At 51.2% G+C, this 16,158-nt stretch overlaps 1 pseudogene; it reads left to right on the top strand.

Annotated features, from left to right (window-relative positions):
* The first annotated feature begins 7,677 nt into the window (after positions 1-7,677).
* Positions 7,678-7,796, top strand: LOC118602435 (annotated as a pseudogene).
* The last annotated feature ends 8,362 nt before the right edge of the window (positions 7,797-16,158 follow it).

The following is a 16,158-nucleotide window of genomic DNA, read 5'->3' as shown; positions in this document are numbered from 1 at the left end:
GAGAAGGAACTCTCCAACAGAATCATCACAGAAAGTATGTTGTAGAGCAGGAGTCACCAAGCAGTTTCTATAAAGGGCCAGACAGTAAATGTTTTCAGCTTCGTGAGCCCTATGGTCTATCGCGACTACTCAACTCTGCTGTTATAAGGTTAGAGCAGACATAGACAATCAGCAAACAAACAAACATGGCTGTGTATTACAATAAAACTTTATTTACACACTCCTGGGTATATACCCAAAGGAGGTGAAAGCAAAGACTCAGATATGTGTTCATAGCAGCATTACTCACAATAGACAAGAGGCGGAAACATCCCAAGAGACCACCAAATGATGGATAAACAAAACATAGTATATACACATGGGGAAATATTATTCAGCCATAAGAAAGGAAATCCTGTCACATCTTACAACACGGATGAATCTTAAGGACATTATGCTAAGTCACAAAAGGACATATACTACTTGACTCCACTCAACTGTTAAATCCTCGGAAACAAAAAGTAGCATGGCGGTTCCCGGGGGCAGCAGGGAGAAGAAAATGGGGAATTGTTATTCTACGGGTACAGAGTTTGTTTTGCAGGTTGAAAAGTTCTAGAGATCTGTTGCCCAGCTCTGTACATTTAAAAATGGTTAAGATAATAAATTTTAAGTTATGTGCTTTTACCACAATAATAAAAATAAGCAATGACCCAAGATGAACAAATTCTGGAGATGTAATGTACACTACTGGGTTATAGTCAACAACAGGTATTGTCTACTTGAAATGGGCTAAGAGGGTAAATAATAAGTGTTGTCATCACCAAAAAAAAAAAAAAAATTAACGGTAACTATGTGAGGTGATGGATATGTTAATTAGCTCGACTGTGGTGATTATTTCATAATATATAAGTATACCAAAGCATCGAGTGTACACCTTAAATGCATACAATGCTTAATAGCCAATTATATGTCAATAAAGCAGGCCAGGCAGGAAGCAGTGACATACTGCCACATGCTCCAACACGGATGAACCTCTGCAGCATTATGCTAAGTGAAATAAACCAGACACAACACAACGAATGTTAGATGACTCCCCTCGCATGAAATATCTAGACTAGACGGATTAGAGACATAAAGTAGACGGCAGGTGCTGGGGGGACAGGGGACAGGAAGCCACTGGGTCATGGAAGCAGAACTTCTGTTTAGGGTAATAAAAAAGGTTTTGGAAATAGTTGTGACCGTTACACAACGGTGTACTCGATGCCACTGAATTGTACACTCAAAATGGTTAAAATGGCGAATTTTATGTTATGCGTCTTTTACCACAATTTTAAAAAGCTTGAATTAAAAAAAAAAAAAAAAAAAAAAAACTTTATTTACAAAAATAGGGGCTGGCTGTAGTTTACCGACCTCTGACCCAGTTTCCCACACCTCGAAGTGACGCTTCATGTGCATTATCACCCAGAACCACCCCAGTGCGGTAGAGACGAGCTCTGAACCCCGTCACTGCGCCGTCCTTTCCTTACGGGACAGACACGCGGAACGCGGGGGAAGGTGTCTTTACACTGGGCCGTGTGACCTTAAAACGCCTCCGAACTATGGCACCGTGCTGTGCACCTAGGACGCAACGCAGGCAGGACGGGAGGGCGTGAAGGCTGAGGGTGCGGGGGACGCGGTCTCCGCTCACCGCACCACTCGGTCCCGTGACTGCGCGCTCCGGGCCCCGGGCGGGTCAGGTGAGGCTCACCTGCGGGCTGCACGGTGTCCTGCACGGGCGAGCACGTCGCTTACGGACGGGGATGTGAGAGAGGGCGCGACGACATTCGCGGGCGGCCGCCACCGTCCTTAGGCGCGGTTTCCTCCGGAAGAACAGACAGCCAGGTAGAAGCGGACGTGAAACGGGAAGCTTGAGACCATGATTCGGTGTACGACGACCTGCGGACCGGCACGGGCTTCGCGAGGCAGTTAACAAAAACAAATCGGGGGGTGTTCTGCAAGGGACTTCTCGTGTGTTGCGGTTGCTTCTCGGGCGCACGGGAAATTACCTGTGAACTGCTGCTTCCGGCCGTCTGTTCCCCCCTCAGGTGTAAAGGGGTTATAAGGCTAAAGAATGCAGACATGCAGCACGTCTGCAGAAATCATAAAAAAAAAAAAAAAAAGATCAAATGTAATGTTTTCTTCCAACATGGACAACAGCTTTGAGATTTTTCCATTCGAGCAGCCCTGAACACAGCCTCCAGCGCCTGCCAATTACTCCTGACAAATACCATTTGGGCCTGAGTGATGCTGTAAGTGAAATAAAACAGTGGGAGGAAAACACCGGAACCTGATAAAAGGCATTTTTCTTGGTCTGCTGAGAACGTACTGTAAGTTATACGTTCAGGAAGGTAAGGCCTCTCTTCTTGCCAGCGAAGGACCCCCGTGTGATCGTGAGTTCTAAGATGACTTTCGTTTGACAGTAATAGGACAGGAAGACAAATCTGAGTTTTCATGTCCCTCGAAGGGGAATCAGCTCTTTTTTCCCCCTCACAAAGGAAAGAAAAAAAGGCAGATAATAAACAAAGGCAAGGACACCGGCTGCTGCTCCCGTCACTCTGCACGACCCTGAGCTACAGGCGGGAACGATGCCTGCAACCGGCCTGGCCGGACCAGAACGCCCGCAGCCCGGCCAGGCGGGGCCCGGGAGCCTGGAGCACGTCAGCTCCCCCCCCCCAGGGAACCAAAGCCGCAGGACAGCACAGGCCCGGCCTGGTCCTCCCCGCGCCCCGTCTCCCTGAAGCTTCCTCCTCTCCTGAGGTCCTCCTGTCCCAGAATCTACGGACGGCCGAAGACCAGGAAAAAGAAGTCTGTCCCCACTGCCGCCACCTCGGTCCATAAGACCCCGACGAAGCCCGCCCCTACACTTGACCTCGGCGACACAGGGAATCGGGGGGTGGCCCATGGAAACGCCCGGAAGGAAGCTGTGCGGGGAGGCAGCTCACGTGGCATCAAGCAGACCAGGACTGCGAGCCACGTGCCGCGTCCTTGCGGCAACCGTTCCCGCCACGTAACTGACTGGCCGCGAGGCAGCTTTGCCGTAAAAGAGACAAAATCACGAAGTACGAAAGAGAGACATCTAATAAAACACGAAAAAAAAATGAATAACGAAATGAAGAAGATTTTGTTGCGAAATACAAAATACACAACGTTCACAACGTGTGCAGCTTCGTGGCCTTGTTTTGCGGACTGGACCCAAGCACTCGCCTCCGTGCTCGGGGACATGGGGGTTCAACTCTGCGCCCTCCAAGAAGGCCCTCGGCCTCGCCTCCCCCTCCCAGTGTAATGGGCTTTCAAAATAACAAACCAGCTCTAGGGGCGAAGCATCACTATCTGGAAGAAATGCTATTTTAAGGTCGTCACTGAAGGGACCACTAACTGTAAAGCCGCACAAGATTTACATGTGATATAAGAACGGGAGCAACTGAGAGCACTTCGTCAATAAAGAAACGAAGCCAAACCCCCACCCCCGCCCCCCCAAGAAACTGTCGACCAGTTACCTTCTTTTTCTTATGGCAAAATTGTCTCGTGCCCAATTAGTTACTGCAAAAAAACTGTCTGCTGCAAAGATGCTACAGCAAAAGCACTTAGACGCGACTGAGCTCAGCCCGGTCTGTGCTCTTGGGCAGGAAACAGACTTTGCCGGCTGACCCGTGAGCCGGGCTTTCTTCACCTGCTGGGATTGTTGGACTCAGCCTGGGGGGGGGGCACCCATCCATCGGGTGCCAGGCTGGCCCCCAGTGGCTACGCAGTCCCCGGAAATGCCACGTGGACGCGTCCTGAGGCACAGCTTGTCCAACTTCCACATGCAGACGCACTCGTCACAAGGCGGGCTCCGATTCGGCCCGCCCGGGCTGGCGCCTGAGAGTCTGCGTTTCTAACACACTCCCCAGGTCGCTGATGCTGTTGGTCTGCAGTTGCCCTTTGGGGAGCTGGGTTCTAGGGCAAGTGACCCCAGTAAAAGACACTGACAGCACTTTCTCAGCTTCCTGGGGGACATCTTTTGGTGGCAGTGGCCTCCCCTATGGAAGGAAGATGGATTCTCATGGTTCCCAGTATGTTGCTCCTGCCTGAGCAGAGACACTGCATTCCGAGTGAGGAGACAGAAGACTTCCTCTCACATACTTCTGCTGACGGCTGTGTCCCTGGGAACCATGGCGCCCGCCCCGGGGCTGTGCTGCGGCCACCTGCCCCGAGCACGGAACCCTAGCAGACGCAGCTCGTTATCCCAACCCGAACGCGCTTCGGCAAGATGCTTCCCACGGCAGCTGCCACCAGCAAAGCAACTCCCACCAGATCCACAGTCGTTTGCAGTTTTCTTTGCTCTTCCGATTAAAGGGGGGAAACCTTCAAAACTGCAGCAAGGGCCTCGTCCAGGGCTTGCTAGCAAGCTCTGGAATGGAAATGCCAAGGAGAAAACAGGCATCCGCTCGAGGCACAGCCAAACTCTGCACGAGCGGCAAGACGAGCAGGAAAAGATGGGCGCCGGCAGCGGGACCCAGGACGACGGCGCCCCACGTCTGCGAGCCGCGCTCGTCTTGACCTGAGGTCGGATAACAGAGGCACCGTGAAAGTCCGGCAGGCGAGGAGATCGGGCCAGATGAGGCCCCCCGCGTGTTCACTCTGCGCCGTCGTGTGAGGTCACCTCCCGTCACCCATCAGCCGTTGGGGATCTGGAGCCTGTCGGGTGTCGTCTCTGCTCTACGGCAAAGCCCTGCCCCGGCTCAGACCCACGCCGACCACCACCTCCACATCGGCCCTCCTCCCGCCCCGAAGAAATAGCTCCCTTCCAGCTCTCCGCGCAAGGCACCACTTTCTAATTCCAGAAGCATCTGCAGGAGAGGGCTCACAGGGCTAGAGCTCCTTCCTTTGTGTGGGTGGTTAATTTAAACTCCTTCAAAGTGACCCTTCCTGTTTGCCTACATGTTGGGACCTGAGTCTCCCTGCTAACAATGACAGAGATTAAAACCTGCTCCCTGGTGTGAGCAATGCTCTTTCTCAAAAGAGGGTGCTAAATATGGACATTGGTTTATGGCCGCCCGCAGGCAGAGGCAGGGCAGTTCCTGCATCTGATCACCTGCCCTCTCCTCTGAGCCCACCACACCTGGCCAGTGCCTTCTCTGGCAGCTGTCGCCTTGATCTAATGTTTATCTGCCCGTGTTTCTCACCCACGGAGGTCTCACGGCCCACAGGAGACTATAACGTCTGCATTCTATCCTAGTGGTAACACATAGCGTTGTTTTTGTATCCTGCGGATCCCACTAATGCTGGAGGTGAAGAAAACCGGCACTGCGGCCTGATTTTGTTGGAGCTGCAAGTCAGGCGTCTTCAGCCGGACAGTCCTCTCGTGCCATCAAGTGTACAAAAGTGGAAGTGTCTCAAGCTCCCTGCAAAGTCCCACAGCGATCCAGAGATCCACTTTGCGTTTTTCAGGAAGAGACCCAGACACCTGGGACCCTTACAGGTGTGGCTCGTTTCAAAAGGAGACCCGTGAAAAGAACGAACGTGTCCGAGCCCCCTGAGAGGTCTGGCCACGCACATTTAACTGCACTGGCTGAACCAGACGTTAAAGCCCTTGAGCTTTGGATTAATCTGTGCTCAATGTGGATTGGTACTATTTAAAAGACTGTTTAGGCAGCATAAACTGGTGTAGTTGCATAGCAACTGTCACTCTCTAGCCTGCCTATTGTAATTGTAGCCCTTGGAAAACCAGAATGTTCCAGCTGAGAGAAGTCAAAGCAACTTGGACCTACAGCCCGGGGGCTCAGAAAGGGAGCTACAGCAAGCGTCAGAGTCACCTGGGAGCTTCGCCCCCCCCCCACCCCGAGAACTTGGCACACTCCAGAACAATTCAATCAGGCTATCTGGGATGGGAGCCCCCATCTCGGTCGTTTTAAAGCTCTACACATGAGAGAGAGGTGGTCTGGCAAGACAGAGGGCCAGGAGGTCCCAATGCTCATCGCCCCCACAAAAACCACAAAACAATAAACAACTACAAACCAACAAAAATAGCTCAGGGAAAGCGCTGGACTACAGTGATCAGCAGCAAAAATCCCACAGAGCTCCAACACGGAGAAGGCCGCGTGGAAGAGTCCAGCTTGAGGCCAGGGGCCTCCCCCCAGAGGAATCTCACCACACGGGGAAAGGAGAGCAGGGGAACCCCACAAGCCTCGGCACTGTGCGTGTTTGCAGCCTTTGCTACGGAGGTCACCCACGCTGGGGTAAGACCTCGAGCACCCCGTGGCTGCTATGCCCTGCTCCCTGGGACGGAGACCTCACGGCGCCTCACCACGCAGAAGGGAGCGGCCATACCCAGAGCTCGGCCCTCAGTCACAGGTCACAGTTTAGTCTCACCTTGACCAGGGCAGCCTGTGCTGCCCTGAGCCCCACCCCCATGCCCCAGGCCATGCTTTCGCCATGGCACTGCCCTGAGCGCCACCCCAGGTCCGGGTCGCGGCTATGAACCATCATTGTGAGGCTGTGTGTGCTGCTTCTATCCTGAGCCCTGGCCCCGGGTCCCAGGTCAAAGCTCCGCACTGTCTGCCAAGAGCCCTGCCCCTGCTCCGCGCCCTGCTCCGTGGATCCTAACACGCGGCTGAAACGAGCCGCTACCCGGGACGTGCTGCTGCCGGGCCGCCACTGCCACGTGGGGCTTCGGACTTTGACCTGCCATCCACGGGCTGTGCCGCTACTGCACCCGACCCCCTGACCCTGGACCCGCGGCTACACTCTGCCCTCCCAGGTCCCGGCGGGAGTGACTGCGGTGAGACCCAGGGACCCACCCCTTGGCTCCACGGAAGACATGCATGAGCCTGCATCTTAGACACCAGTGCCGCCATCACCCGAGATGCACCTGCGCCCCAGGACCCAGACGCTGTGCTAATCCCACAGACCAAAGAGACCGGTCCAAGTGAGGCCACCCACGTTGTCACAATGTGCTATTGTGTGAGGTCGCCTCACACGAGCAGCTGAAGAATACAATGAATGAAATGAAAAATGCAATTGATAGCTTCAACATTAGGCTCAATCAGGCAGAAGAAAGAATCTGAGAACTTAGAAATAGATCTCTTGATGCTATCCAGTCAGAGGAGGAAATCTCTTCAGGTTGTATGTGTTAGGGGACCTTTGAGCTTCATGTACCTGGATGGCCACATCTCAAATTTGGGAAGTTAGAGCCTTTATATTTTAAATAAGTTTTCTGTCTCTTTCTCCTTTTTTACTGAACAGACCAGTAATGAGCAAGAATGAATCAGTAATAAAAATCTCCCAACTAATAAAAGCCCAAGACTAGATGATTTCACATGTGACTTCTACCAAACAGTTAAAGAACAATTAATACCAATCCTTTTCAAACTCTCCTACAAAAAAAAAAGAAAAAGAACCTGAAGTGGACGGAACAGTTCCTAACTTATTTTACAAGACCAGCACTACCCTGATACCAAAACCAGACATGGACACAAGAGGAAAATATTACAGACCAATATCCCTAAAGATCATGGATATAAAAATCCTCAACAAAATACTAGCAGACTGAATTCAAGAACACGTTAATATGATTTACATACCACAATCGACCTTGGATGCAAGCAAGGATGGTTGAACAGAAGCAAATCAATAAATGTGATACACACTAACAGAATGAAGAATAAAAATCCTACGATCGGCTATAGCCATGCCACCCTGAACAAGCCCGATCCTGTCTGAGCTCGGAAGCTCAGCAGGGTCGGGCCTGGTTAGTACTTGGATGAGAGACCACCTAGGAAGACCAGGTGCTGTAGGCCCAAAATAAGGGACTGTAAGCTGACAAGGTCCTTGCAATCTGTGAGGTCAACCAAGGGTTGCCTCACTTCAAAAAAAAAAAAAATCCTACAATCATTTCCACAGATACAGAAAAAGCATTTGACAAAATTCAATATACTTTTATGATAAAAACTCTCAAAAAGTTAGTGACAGAAGAAATGTTCCTCAACATAATAAAGGCTATGTATGGCACGCCCACAGCTGCACCATACTCAATGATGACAAGTTAACGGCCTTTCTTGTAAGATCAGGAACAAGACAAGGAAGCCCACTATCGCCATTTCTATTCAACAGGATAATTGGTAGTCCTCGCCATAGCGATTAGGCCAGAAAAAGAAATAAAGCATCCAAATCAGAAAGGAAAAAGGACAGTTATCTCTGTTTGCAGGCAACAGAGATCATTTCTGTTCTTATAAACAGAAAACCTTAAAGCCTCCACCAGAAAAAAAAAAAATCTGTTAGAACTTATAAATAAATTCAGTAAAGTATCAGGATACAAAATCAACATATACAAATCAGTTGCATCTCTATACACTAACAACAAACTCTCTGAAATAGAAATTAAGAGAGCAATCTCATTTGTAATAACACTGAAAACAATAAAATACCTAGGAATAAATTTAACCGAGGAGGTGAAAGACTCGTACCCTGAAAAGTATGAGACACTGATGAAAGAGGTTGAAGAAGACACAAATAAAAGGAAGGATACTCCACATTCATGGACTGGGAAAATACTGTGAAAACGTCCACACTATCCAAAGTGATCTCCAGACACGATGCAATTGCTATCATAGTTCTAATGGCATTTTTCACAGAATTAGAAAGAAAAACTGTCCTAAAATTTATATGGAACCACCAACGACCCTTGGATAGCCAAAGCCGTTTTGAGAAAAAAGAACCAAGTCAGAGGCATCACACTTCCTGATTTCAAGCTCCATCACAAATCTACAGTAGTGAAAACAGTATGGTACTGGCCTAAAAACAGCCGAATAGGACCAGTGGGACAGAACGGAGAGCACAGACATAAACCCACGCACACGTATGCGGCCAACTAATCTCTGACGAGGCCACGAAGAACACACAACGGGGAAAGAATAGTCTCAGTCAGTGGTGCTGGGAAAACTGATAATCCACGTGTAAAAGAATTAAACTGGACCCCTACCTTACACCACTCACAAAAATGAACTCGAAATGGATCAAAGACTTAAACCTAAGACCTGAAACCATCATCTCCCAGAGGAAAATGCAGGGGGGAAGTCTTGGCATTGGTCTTGGCCCTGACTTTTCGGAGAAGACAGTAAAAGCACAGGCAGCGAAAGCGAAAATAAACAAGTGGGGCTGCATCAAACTGAAGCGTTTCTGCACAGACACAGAAACGATCCTTAAATGGAAAAGGCAACCGACAGGATGGGAGAAAACATTCGTCAACCACATGTGTGGTAAGGAGTTAACACCCAAAACATACGAAGAACTCATACAACTCAACAGCGAAAATCAATTCAATGTAAAAAGGGGGCAAAAGCCCTGAACAGACATTTTCCCAGAGAAGACATACAAAAGGTAAATAAAAAGGTGTTCGACATTACTAGTTACCAGAGAAATGCAAATCAAAACCACAGCGAGATATCATCTGATACTCAGTTGTTAGGATGACTGTTATCAAAAAGACACGCGATAACAAATGTTCTTAAGGAGAAAGAGGGACCCTCATACGCTGCTGGTGGGAATGTAAATTTGTACAGCCGTTATGAAAAGCAGTATGGCAGTTCCTCAAAAACCTAAAAATTGAACTACCATATGATCCAGCAATCCCACTCCTGTGATTTGAAGGAACTGAAACCAGTTTCTCGAAGAGATTTGGCCACCCATGTTTACTGCAGCATTATTCACAGAGCCAAGATATGGAAAGAACCTACGATGCCCTTCAACAGAAGAATGGATAAGGAAAATGTGATATGAGAAAGAGAGAGAGGATTCTTCAGCCATAAAAAATGAGGAAATCTTGCCAAGTGCAACATCGATGAATCTGGAGGCCATTTTGCTAAGTGAAATAAGCCAGACCAAGAAACGCAGATAGTGTATAATATCACTTATATGTGAAATCTAGTTTTTTAAATGTCGCTTTCGTGGAAACAAAACAGAATGGTGAGTGCCAGGGGCTGGAGAAAGGGGAAAATGGAGTGATGTAGATCAAAGAGTACAAACTGTCAGCTTTGAGACGTTCTGGAGATCTAATGCAGAATATGGTGACCAGTTAATAATATGGCACTTGTACATGAAAGTTGCTAAGAGTAAATCGTAAGCACCTAGACACATACATATACACACACATGCGTGCACACACACACACACACACACACACACAGTTAACTGTGTCAACTACATGAGGCGATGGATGTGTTAATTACCTTGACCTTGGCGACATACTACAATGTGTATATATATATCATATATCATTTTACACTCTAAATCTACACAATTATATCTGTCAATTATTACTTTATAGTTAAAATTAAAAAAAAAAAAAAAAGCTCCACATGCGATTCCTACAAACAGCTCCAGCAGCAAATCTGCCACCTTTACTGTCTGGGCTTGGGAAGCCGGTTATTCAGCCCAATAAGCCCCAGAGACAAACCGAGAAGCAAACGTCTATGCTGCCTGCCTCAAACACACCCTTGCCTGCGACCTGCTTCCTCGGTGACATCCTGAATTCCCTTTTATCTTAAACAGTTTAGAGTCTCCCTTGGAGATAAGGGCCAAATTAGACGGTAATTATTTATTGTCCTAATAATTGCAAAGTGAACCCTCTGCAGTCCTGGGTTTTGCCTCACCTTCTGGTTCGAGGCACCAGGAGGTTTTAAATGCTCCCCACCAGAGCTGTGTGACTAGACGGGGACCGCCTCAGCTCCACCTCAGATCATCCAGCATTAGATGCTCATAGGAGCACCCGTCCCTGAGGTCACAAAGGATGGGGACCGCTGCTCTATGCAGTGTGAGTCGCCACAGTGACCAGGGACGGGAGGGGGGCTGGGCCTGCAGGGACTTCCAGGCTGGTCTCCCCCACTGCTCCCTGCTGCCTGGTTTCTTGTTGCCAGTCTGCAGTGAGGTCAGGGAAGGCACCCATTATGATGTGAAATTGAGACAAAATAGAACAAACCCTTTTAAGGGGGTCAGCCCCCATTCTAGGGCTGAGGCCACCACTTCCCTCTCCTCCGAGGCCTTACTCCCACTTTCTGATTCTTCTCTGGAATAGTTTGGGGAGCTCGTTTGAATCCCACACGCTAGTGGAAACTCCACTGGAATCAGCAAGAAACTCGGTTCCGGCGCTAACTCCACAGCCAGGAGCAAGCTCTGCCGTCTCTGGGGGCTTCGATCACAAAATGAGGGGTCCGAGGGGATCATCGCGACTCTTTTTGCCCCAGCCCCAATACTCCACGCATTCAGAGGCCAGGCCTCGGATCCACACCATCCAGGTAGGGTCAAGGCTGCCTAACGTTTCGCATCAAGAGCCCACGAAGTGACCGCTGGAAGGCAGGGGACCGGCGCCTCGGGGTGAGGGTGCAGGCCTCCTCCTCCGGAAACCTCCGCGGCCGGCGGTTCACGAAGTTGGAGCGCCCCAACTCAGCCGGCTGGCAAGCCTGAAGCACGCGCCCCTGGACCTAGTCCGGGGCTCTGATGCAGTGGGCGTGGGGTGGGCTGTCTCTGGAGGCAGGGTCAGGAGGCGACATTCTGACAAACGTGCTCTCAGTAAAGGCTCTGACCGCCTGTGAGCGAGGGGAGCCCCCCCCCCCTCGGTCTGCACTGACTGGATACCCTCAACCGCCTGCACCTTCTGCTCTGAGCCCCTTCCTCTAACGCGTGGCTCTCGGGGACCCAGTCGTCATTTCGGAGACAGGTTCCCTGGGCCACGGACGAGCCCCCCATTCTGCACAGTGCTGAGGAGCCTCTGCTTACCAAAGTAGGCAGTGGGTTGTGCCAGGAAGAAGAGTCAACAGGAAGGAGTCAGCTAAGTTCCCTTCCAAGGCTGACCGAGCCGGCTACACTGGGGCTTTACACGGTCCTCTCACCAGGTGAGGCCCGGCGCCTGCCTCGGCCTGCTGCACCTTTCCCGGATGCAGCGCTGGGCGTCTGAGACGGGGAGCGTGGGGTCTGCAGGCTGAGCACGGTCTGAATCCCAGCTCTGCCCCTTAGCCGCTGTGCGACCCCCGCAGTAACTTTACCTCCATGCACTTGTTTCCATATTTACAAAATCAGGCGAGTATCACCTGGACAGACCACTGGAAGGATGAAATGAGGTCGTGAGCGCAAGGCGTGGGGCGGGGGGGGGGCCTAACACGGCCGTGTCAGACTGACAAACTGCCCCTTCCTGTGAAAAAGCGTTGGCTGTGAGAAGCGGGATCTAATTCTCACCAATTAGGTACCAGCCTTTCTCCTGTTTAAATAGCTTTATCGAAGTGTCTTGCGTGCCATTCAATTCGCCCATTTAAAGCGTGCAGTTCAATGGGCGCTAACGCATCCACGGAGTTGGACAACCATCGCCACAACCGACTTTCGAACACGCTCAGCACCCCCAAAAAAGAAAGCGCAGACTCTTCGGCTCTCCCCACTCCATCCCTCCAGCCCCCCACCCCACAGCAGCCTCCCGTCTAAGTCCATCCCTACAGATCTGCCCCTTCTAGACATTTCGCAGGAGCAAACCTGTTGGGAGCCAGGCTGCCCAAGGTCAGAGGAAGCCCCTCGCCTGAATATAGGAACGACTCAGACCTGTAAAGATAAATGTCCTTCCTGACATTGCCCAGGGGACTAAGGTCCCAGGAACTGGAGACAATAGTATAATCCTTTCAAAACAGCTAGCGCTTTGCTCACGTTACCAAGATAGATAAAGTTAAGAAGTTAAGACTTTTACCAAGATAGATAAAGAAAGTTAAGAAGTTAAGACGTCTTGTGATTAGGTAACTCCCGCACTCTAGGCATAACCCTGGGCGTCTAACATGGCCCTGTCGAGGGGCATTACAGTCTTTAGCAAAGTGTCCCTTTGCTACAATTAAAACACCTGTTTTGTCGTGGGGGGCAAACATGACATTTTTTAGGGCGGCTCCGATGGCAAGGCCTAGCCGATGGTCAGAACCGATATCTGAGCAGAATCGGATGTAATCTGAAACAAACCCACCCGCGGTCTTCTGTGACTGGGCTCTTCCACACAGCGGAACGTCTTCAAGGTTCGTCCACACACGTCCGAGCGCGGCGTGCCTTCCCCTGGCTGGAGGGCACTGGGTTTACGCACGGACGCGCTCCTCCCGCTGTTCCTCCCGCTCATCCGCGGGCGGACTCCTGGGTCCGCGGCTGCTGTGGCCGTCCACGCCCGTTGCTGCGCCCCGATCCCCTCCCTGGCAGGCGTGCGCCCGGAGGGGACCCTCCAGCCCCGCCCTCCCCGCCAGCGCCGCGTGCAGCCTCAGCGTCTCCGCGTCCCACGTTCCTCCTTTGGATGACGGAGCCGCCCCAGGGGGTGGGACGTGGGTGGTAATCTTGACGTTTCTGTTGAATTCTACCGACGTTTTGGGAGCAATTTTTAAAAATGTGCTCACAGCCTAACGTTAAACCTACGTGGACTAGAAAGAAATGAAGCAAGAAAATATCTTTCGAGGAAGGTCACAAAAGAACAAAGACAGGGAAACGCCCTCTGAAAGGCGGCAGGGACGCTGGAGACGGCGCACGGCGTACGCGGCGCTGCCGCGCGTCCCACTGCGTGACGCTGCCGTGCGCGGGCGTCGTCGCGCGGGCGTCGTCGCGCAGGCGGGGCTGCACGTGCAGAAGCGCCGCGGGCCTCCTTCCTGCCTCTCACGTTCTTGTTCCCTGGAGTTCAAACGGGACGTTCTAGATCTATAAAAGAAAGCGCCTTCCTAGTGAACCCACAAGGCTCTGGACCCGGACTGCCCCCCGCCCCTCTCATCGGGACGGAACTTGCTGCCTGACCCGAAGCGACCACACAGCAGGTGGCTGCTGTTTGCCCCCCAAGGACCTCAACGAAATCCCCGACGTCTGTACCTCGATGGCCCGGTCCAGTCCAGGTGCTGCAGGGAAAAGCCATTTTCACAGAACTGCGGCTCTGGTTTCCTAAAAAGTCATTACCAGTCTTCAACACACACCCCCCCCCCGCCCCCGCCCCCGCAGAAAGTGCCCCAGTCTGAGCAGAGCCTCTTCTTGTTTAGCTTGAGAGACTGAAGGAATGTCTGTCTCAAAGACTGAAGGAATGCCTCAAATCATCCTTAAATTCTCATGACTGTCCCCTCAGGCCAAGTCAGCATAGGAGGTTTGCCACCCACCAACTCTTTCACCAGATACCCAGGAGGAGAAGGGGTGTTAGGAACCTCAGGCAAGCCACAGGCTCTAGAGGGAAAAAAAAAAAAAAAAAAAAAAAAACGAAAAGGAAATCGGTGATGGGGGAGGGGTGGAAAACTGGAGAATAAGGAAAACAGAAAACTGTGCCTGGTAAATGGGTGGCCGAGCTGCGCCTCCTGGTGAGGGCAGGGGTGGGTTTTGCTGCCTCAGTGGTTCTGCCAGGACAGGCCCAGGCAGGCGGGCAGTGGCCTGTAAACAGTGGCTTACCTGCTCAGTGGCTCACCTGCTCAGTGGTTAACTGGAGGCAGCCACCTGCCCCACAGGGGCCACAGCTTCCTTGCAAGGAGTCTGATGGCATATACACACCGAGCACTGTCTACGAATCCGGAGTCTTATACTACTGTTTTCCAAATAAGCACGGATCTGTTGTGGATGATGAGATGTTTCATTTGTGAACGTCTCTGAGTAGTTGCTGTTTGTCACTATTTTCTTCGAATCACTGGACAGCTACAGCACAACCATTACCACGTGGTCTGCAAAGCTGTCTTCGAGAAGGGGCTTTCTTTTTGAAAGGTGTAAAGCAACTTCAAGTAGGAATTAATAAGATTTAGGTCCTAAGTGCCCACTAATAAGGGACAGAGAAAATAAATCATAATGTAGCACAGAGTTCAGCAAACGATGGTCCACAAGCTGCCTTTGTAAATGAAGATTTACTGGAAAACAGCCAGGTGACTTGTTTGCATGTCGTCTATGGCCACTGCACAGTGCAGCTGGCTCATGGACCATAGTGGCCCAGAAAGCTTACAATATTTACTTTTTGGCTCTTTATAGAAAGAGTTTGCAACCTCTGATATAGCATATCATGAAATATACTGCAGCTATTAAAAAATAAAGTTCCTTACTACTAAATTGTACACCTGAAACTGGATTTTGTTAACCAATGTCACAATTAAAAAATTTAAAAATAAAAATAAAAAATAAAGTAACACCAACATTATTTATGAACAGAAATAAATCTTTGAGATATCATAATGCAAATGTTTTATTTCTAACTCTGCTGCCTTCTGAGGTCAGGGGGCCCCGCTCGGTGGGTTTCGTTGTGCTCCACGGTGAGATGAATTTGATTCCTGGGAAAGAATGAAACCCTGGGAGGGAAAGCAGGGGGCCTCTGGACAACGGACACGCCAGACCAGGGCTGGCCCAGCAGGCCTGGCCCACCCCCAGCCTCTGGGAGTCCCCATGCCCCGGGGAGTCCAGCCAGGCCCCAGGAGTCTGGCCACGCCCCCAGGACCCCACCCCTGCTCGACTCTCCAGGAGTCCCCAGAGGGGAAAAGGCCCCACTTCTTCTCACCCTGGTTCTGAAAAGGCTACAAAATAAAGAGTAAGGAAAGAGCTCAAAGTATGACCGTGGCTTTAAGTCAGTTTACACCAACCCCCAGAATCAGGCAGACATCCCCAAGGAGGCCCGGCTGTGCCCGAGAGGCCTCCCCCCAGGAACGAAGCGCAGGACGCAAGCACACTGCGGGCCAGTCCTCTTCCTGAATGGCAGCTGGGCAAGCTCTGCCTCCGGGTGCGAGAGGGTCCCGCAGGAGGCTCCTCCAGCACCTCCCTCCAGGCGTCCGTGTGGGGAAGGACACACGGCAGAGGAGCTATGTCCCAGAGCAGAGAGGCGAGCCCCTCTCTTCCTGAGGAAGACCCTCTTGTCGCCCAGGACAAGCCGACCTGCGCCTGCACCCACCTGCTGCCTTGCCGAGCAAAGGGACCGCGCCCATGTGCGGGCCTGGGCTGCTCTCCGGCAGGCAGGATCCCCCCACGTTTTCATCAAGGATTTTAGATCACACGGCAGGGAGAGCAACACCAAACCCTCCGGGCCCCCTCACAGAACCTTCAGCGGCGGCTGCCATGCTCACTCGTCTGGTGCGGAACTCGGAGCAGCTCTGCTTTCTCCATGTCCTGACACCAGCGGATGACGGAGATGACAGCCACGGTCGGAACCACGACCCC

Source organism: Rousettus aegyptiacus, unplaced genomic scaffold (genome assembly GCF_014176215.1).
Source record: "Rousettus aegyptiacus isolate mRouAeg1 unplaced genomic scaffold, mRouAeg1.p scaffold_m13_p_4, whole genome shotgun sequence".
Taxonomy (NCBI): Eukaryota; Metazoa; Chordata; class Mammalia; order Chiroptera; family Pteropodidae; genus Rousettus; species Rousettus aegyptiacus.
The sequence above is the reverse complement of the archived record's forward strand: the minus strand, read 5'-3'. Positions and strand labels throughout refer to the sequence as shown.